The sequence below is a fragment of the Eleutherodactylus coqui genome, chromosome 8 (genome assembly GCF_035609145.1).
Source record: "Eleutherodactylus coqui strain aEleCoq1 chromosome 8, aEleCoq1.hap1, whole genome shotgun sequence".
Lineage (NCBI taxonomy): Eukaryota > Metazoa > Chordata > Amphibia > Anura > Eleutherodactylidae > Eleutherodactylus > Eleutherodactylus coqui.
This window is the reverse complement of record NC_089844.1, coordinates 113,785,338-113,792,835: the sequence shown is the minus strand read 5'-3', so window position 1 is coordinate 113,792,835 and position 7,498 is coordinate 113,785,338.

Genomic DNA, 7,498 nt, shown 5'->3' with positions numbered 1-7,498 from the left:
ATCACCATCAGCCTACACACTGCCTAGTTAACAAATGGGGTTCATGGCTTCATGGGGACTACAATTAGTCCAAAACAATTGGTACTCAATGGACCACACCACAATGTGTGAGCCCAGGCGAGGCACTGTGTTTGGTGTCCTGGTATTAACAGAGGCACTCTGGTGGGTCTTCCGCTCCCATATCCCATGGAAGATAAAGAACGCTACACTGACCTGCGAGATATGCGTGTGGGGGCTCCTGTATTTAATGTGGATGTGATTTCTGCCAGAGTCGCTTCTGTGTTCACATGGACAATTCTAGCTAAATGTTGCCGGTCGTGACCATTAAGCACCACTGCGCTGTCCACTGTGGGTAGTAATGCCTTCAATGACGTTTTCCCAGTACACACATGACACTTTAGATTGGAGAATGTTAAATGTCAGCACCACTTCAGAAATGAAATATCCCATCCGTCTGGCACCCGCTATCACGCCTCTTTAAAAAATCCGATAATTCACATCATTTTACCATGAGCATGAAGTCCAGTGTTCAACCTCACTCACAAGATGACACCTCACAACTTATACAGGTATGGGCTTTCTCACCTGAGGTAAAGCCACTTCATAATCAGTTTTCATACTGCTCTCCCATGACTTTTGGCACATCATGGTACTATAACTACTTATAGTATATTACATAATATATTATGTTACTTCATATTACTGGAAGACCCCCTTAATAAGGTGTATTCATTTTAGGATACTTTATCATATAGTGAGACCTATCAATGTCTTGCCAGATCTCTGCTTGCTGTCATTGTTTAGGATCTCCCAGAGGATGAAAACCTCTCTTGGTCATATAATGATCATATAGCAGTTTCATAGATTGGGGACATGTCTGTCAAAGAGAGTGCCCAGCTCATTACATACTGATACATTACAGATTTTAGCCCTCCAAATATAAGCAAGAAGGTTTGTATTCATTGACAACAAACAGAGATTTTGAAAACTACAAGGGATTATACAAACTATATTAGAAAATGGCAAATTTTTGAATTATGCATTGAATGCTATTTTGGAGATTTTTTCATAGTCCCCATAAAACATATTTTGATGTGTATTTTTCAACTACATAGTTTGCAGTTATATATTAAATTTTACTGATACATAATGAGCGATGGAAAGAAAAATAATAGCACGCCGGCTATAAATGAGCACTGACAGATTTAAAACTTGAGCCTGTACAGTGCAGAATTAATGACAGATTCTTGCTGCATCTGCTATTAAGCTAATGTCATGGTATTAAAGTGATTCTCCACCAAAATGTATTTTTAGAAAATTTTGATTAATATTCCAGGCTTAGATGGAGGACGGCATGGAGAGACTGCTGCCAAGCTGCCTCCTTTCTTCTCTGGTTTCATCATAGTGCCAATTCAGCTTGAAGCTGTGATTCCTGACAGGCTGGTTGCTAGGGAAACACTGCCTAACAACCAGTCATTCAGGCAAGGATATCAGGCAACCAGTCTGTCTCATATTAGTTCTTTCAGCGTTTTTTGAGGGGCATGCTCCTGATATAAATGGTGAACATACTGTATATATCACATATATATATGGTGAGCTCTCGCTCACGACCTCAAGGTTGCAAGTTCAATCTCCACTTGGTTCAGGTAGCTGGCTCAAGGTTGACTCAGCCTTCCATCCTTCCGAGATCCCTAAAATGAGTACCCAGCTTGGTGGGGGGTAATAAATAAATTACCTAAAAGCGCTAAGAAATAAGTTGGAGCTATGCAAATTACCATATATACTCGAGTATTAGCCGACCCGAGTATAAGCCGAGGCAATAAGTTTCACCACAAAAAACTGGGAAAACCTATTGACTCGAGTATAAGCCGAGCTATATTCGAGCATATACTAGGTGAAAAAAAAACCCTCCATACTCACCTCCCGGCCGGCGTCTGTGTCTGTGCAACAAGCTGCTTGAATTCTCCCCGCTGTCATCCCCCGCTGTCCTCTCTGCTTGGCTCTGTCAGTGCTGTATAAGTAAGTGCTGTGATTGGATTGACCGCCAGCCAATCACAGCTGGCGCTTGATCCAATCACAGTGCTTACTTACACAGCACTGACGGCAGGGGATTTGAAAGTCGAGCAGGGAGATGACAGCGGGGAGAATTCTAAAGCAGCTTGATTTTTGCATCTTCAGGTCTTCACGCAAGATGGTGTGCACAGATCTTATGGAAATGCCAACTTTGCATGCGATCTCTTTGACAGTCAGTCTGTAACCACTTGCTCCATTCGCACAATCATGTTGTCGGACCAGCTGGTGCATGACCAAGGCCCCTTTAATTTGTTCTCACACAATGTTCAGCCTTCTTTTAATTGTAGCATCCACAAACCCACATTTTTCACGTCCATGACACATTCCCCGCATGTCTCACTCAACTGAAGATGAACGTCGATGGGTGTCATTCCACTCAAGTGAAGAAACACAGATCATTACATGTATTGCTGTCATGTGGGTTCTGTGCACTGGACGATGCAGCTATCTGTCTCACTCATCCCTGAAGAATGCCCGTGTCTTCCAAATCTGCTCCCATTCACGAGGAAAGAAATATGGAGACCTTAGAATTTGAATGAACCTCATATGTTGTTTATTCCTCATGGACATGTTGGACACTTATGTTGGAAACATTTGTTGATGTGGATCTTGAATAAAGGGGAAAAATTAGATGTAAACATCTTATGTGGTCACATGACCATGTCCACTTGAAGCCTATGAAAATCAGGCACAAAACACATTGGAAAGCACAGAGACACCCATCCTTATGCTATACAATGTTCACAGACTCCACACATGAACTACTGATGCAAAAAATTGGCTATGTGAACAGCATCATTGGCTGTTATGGGTCTATGTGCTGTCCATGGAATACATGAACAGCACAGGTCCAAAAAATACGCCCATCTGATTGGGACCTTACTCTTCTCTTCAGCAAGGTTTATTTCCTCTCTGATACAAAATCCAAAGAAAATAACTGTGCTATGCTATGAAGTAGATAATTTCTCCTGGCAGCATTTCTTCTCCTCTGTAATACAACACCGACCTTTCATAGGCAAGGTTGGACTGGCCATTTAACCAACTGGGAAAAATCCCAGAGGGCTGGTTAAGTCCTGAGGCCAGTGCAGAGGCCAACTTTAAAAAAAAAATTTACTCTGGATGTGTGCTAAAATAAAAATCAGATTTACCCACCTATATTTCTGTTCCAGGTTCCAGCCATTTAAGTGGACACTGCCTATCTGAGAACTTTCTAGTCACATGATCACCGAGGCTGAGGTTTGGCCTCAGTGTTAGTGAGGATGGAAAATGGCCATAGCGATCATGTGATCACTCTACTAGGAAGTTCTCAGTCCGCCGAATTAGATGGCTCGGAGCTGGATCAGTGGTACTGGTGAGTATATCTTTTTTATTTTAATGTATAAAGAGTACCACGGGCATTATTATTTAGATTAGGCCACGATGGTCCTTATTCTATTCAAAGCATGTGGGATATTATTACTAATTTGAGGCTACAAGGAGCAATATAATTTAACTTAGAGCATGAGGGGCATTATTACTTAGTTAAGGGCATGATGGGTATTTTTGCTTAAAGAGATTTTCCAGGGAAAATACTATTGATGACCTACCCTCAGGATAGCATGCTATAGCATTACGTCATACTGCATTCTGACAGGCAGCCTATCAAGCCACCCCACGGGGATGGCTTGATAGGCAGTCTCTCAAGGCAGCCCTAGGGCTTTCAGAAAGCCCCCGGCAACCATGACATCTGCACGGCTCCCCCAATCTCACCACGGGGGGGGGGGGGGGCGTACTGGACCCCCGAACAGCAATCGGGGGATTTAAATGCTGCTGTCAGAACTGACAGCGGCATTTAAAGGGTTAATAGCCGCGATCGGCCGAATGGCCAGGTTTTTTAGTCACCCCATCTTCCAATAAAAATTGAATGAAAAGTGATCACAAAGTCATGCATGTACAACACTAGTAGCAATAAAAAGAACAGCTCACCCCACAAAAACGTGCTAACACTCCTATCGATGAAGAATTTAAACAGTTATGGGGCTCTGAGTATGATGACATGAAGCATTTTTCTTTTTAATATGAGGGTCTTTAGTTGTTTTTGTTTTTTTAGTGAAACAAAAAAATATATATAAGCATAGTATTGCCATAATGGTACTGACCCATATGAAATTAACATGTCATTTTTACTGCACCATTAAAGCTGCAAAGGCAAAACACTCTGGAAAAAGGGGTATTTGCATTTTTTTTCATTACATTCCAAGAAAATGTTTAAATATTATCCAAGACCAATACATTACATGGTACTGTTAAAAAATGCAACTCATTCCACAAAAAACAAGTGTTCACACAGCTAAGTCGACTGAAAGATATAAAAGTTATTACTCTTGGAACGCGGAGATGTAAAAAACGAAAACCGAAAAATTGCTGGTAGGTAAAGGGTTACATTTAGGTGATGAATGCTGCAACTAAAGTTCCATATACAGTACTGTAGAATCCACTACTCTTTGGGGCCCAATACTACCCAAATTCTACAATGCATGTACTGTAGTATGGGTGTAGCTAGAAGGGAAACAGAGGTAATAGTCACAGCCAAGCCCTTGTGCTCAAAAGGACCCCAAATCACCTCTGCCACATAAGAGGACACAAGTGTTATAAACAGCACATGGTAGGTGGGGATCTGTTATACATTTTAAATTAGAACCCAGAACCTACAACTACTATGATGTCATGTGATTGCTAATATTTTACAACACTGAGTAATCCATTTACTGCACTGTCATTTGGATGACCATTGTATAAACTGTGATCTATTCGTATGATTGAGCTAAGAAGTGTCCATTTACATATCAGGGCATGCCTCACTGCTGTTTCTGCCCCATAGACAGTGGGAAGAAAATAATTTGATGCTTATCAGGGAACTAGTCATGTAGACAAACGCAACACAACTGAATGAACTACTAACAATTACATAAGCAGTTAATGACCCAGCGTACACATATCCTGCTTCTAACAATGTTCCACTAGGAGGTCTATTTGTCACAGTGTAACAGTGCTCTGCTATTGTCACTATCCGGAAAGGTGTTTCGCTCCAGTGATGAAAAGTATCACATTCATTATGCTGCCCTCAAAATATTCAACCATGGTTTTAGCAAAATTCAGTCAACTGGTTACCATGCTGAGTTCTGGCTGCAAGATTAAGAGTTTTTTCACACGGCCGTGTTTGTACAGGTATTTGCGCAAGTAAAAACATTTCAATGGGTTCGTTTTCATGAGTGTATTTTGCATGCTACCTTTCTGCGTTTTGCACAGCAAGGGCCGCCATTGAAGGAGGTGTGCAAATACGGAATGGGAAGTGAGAAACACTGTGCAAAATGCAGGGGGAACAGACCATATCTGGACCTCACTAGGCTAAATAGCCTTTTAATCCATTACAGGGTGTGTTGCATGTGAACTGGCTTTGTGTGTGCCAAAAGTATAGTACTATCCACAGACATGCGCACAAATGTTGTGTTGCGGCAAGTGTTTTTGCACGTAAAGTCGTCTGAATAAGACCTAAGGATTGGAAATGTAATGCTAGAAAAACTAAGAAAAACTTGGTCAATGAGACACACCAAAGGATTATTGGAGTTTGTACTAATTTGTGATGCTAAAGAGGCTGGGAATGGTTGCAGAAGCAAGGGGCTAAATATGTCTCACCATCAAAATCTGCGGTCATTAGAAGTCATCATAGCTGTCTGGGCCGGATGAAAAAAAAAAGTAAAGAAAATGACTCCAACCAGAGATGTCACCAGTGAGTCACTAGATTTATAGATGACCAGGCACCTCTTCTAAACATGTCTCTTTTAATAAATACTTGTACAGTTTTTGACAAAAAGTATACAGCCTTGGGGGGTGCAGAGTGCAAAGGTAGCAGAAATGCAGACCTAAGCTCTCACTTGCGACCTGAAGGTTGTGGGTTCAATCCCCACATGGTTCAGGTGGCCAGCTCAAGGTTGACTCAGCCTTCCATCTTTCCGGGGGCGGTAAAATGAGTACCCAGCTTGCTGGGGGGTAATAAATTACCTGAAAGCGCTGCAGAATAAGTTGGCGCTATACAAATAACAAGATTTATTTTTTTATGTGTCCTTACAGAGTTGGATAATGTCAGTGATGGTTAGACACTGTCAATGTGTAGGGACAAAACCCTTTGATGAGGGGAACGTTCATAATTGTTAATGTTAGCATAGAAAAGTGGTCTTGACTATAAAAATGGTGCGGCAGGGCAACGTTGGAAAGTAGGGTCAAAGTTTAGGGAACATCCCAGGGCCTATTGTCTTTTTCGACCTGTCACTCTATGCCATATATATGAAGCCCAAGGCATAGAGAAATAGAGTAGGGTTCCCATAAAATGCAATGGGTACCCTAGAGTGTTACGGCTCTGCGCAAATAAAAACTTGTATGAGTTGGGAAAAACAGCCATGTCTATGCGGCTTAGCTGCAATAAAATTATTTATCCCTAGCTTTATATAAACCTTTACAACATTGATTTTCTTTGACTCTACTAACCCAGCATGCTAGCCATTAAGTCACCTCAGAAACAGAAATTCAGGGTAAAAGTTGCTCACAGATATATTAAAAATATATATTCAAACTGTAATATAAAGTAGCAGGCTGCTCACCACAATTCCCGGAAGGATAATCAAGACTCTGAGTGCACAGCACGATGGGGTATCCACACACCCAACACTGTGATTATATACAAGAGAGGAGGCCGGCTCTCTAAGTGTCTTGATAAATTAATAATTTATTAAAAATCAAAGGTTAAACTAGTTCAGTAAAATACAAACATCCCAAATTAGAAAAAAATAACCACATTAAAACTGCTGCGGGGCCTTCGCAGCATGTAACTGTGTTACCGCACTGAAATGGCATAGATTATACAGTAAATGTATAGTATAGCTGAGGTATTTGGTCGAAAGCAAGCAGCTATTAATATCAAGATATATTTTGCATTTCCGTTTAGCCCACTGATTGCGTAGTCAATATATGAAGTTTTTAAATATTGATATCTATATATGTCCAATCTGCTAGAATACAGTGGTCAATAGGATGGCATGGCTCAAAATTCTCCCTACACCATTACAGTGCCCTTTCCTGCTGTGTTTTCCACAAAGAGAAACATTACCCCCCCCAGCAGGGGCGTAACTATAGGGGATACAGGGGATGCCGTTGCACCCGGACCCAGGAGCATTAGAGGGCCCATAAGGCCTGTCTTCTCCATATAGGGAACCCAGTACTATGAATAAAGCATTATTTTTGGGGCCCTGTTACAGATTTTGCATTGGGGCCCGGGAGCTTCAAGTTATACCTCTGCCCCCCAGAGTCACATGAATGGCCTCTCACCTAGCAAACCAGAACCCTACTTGGCACTAATGAGTCTGCCAGTACACAGGGATAGTTTTACAAA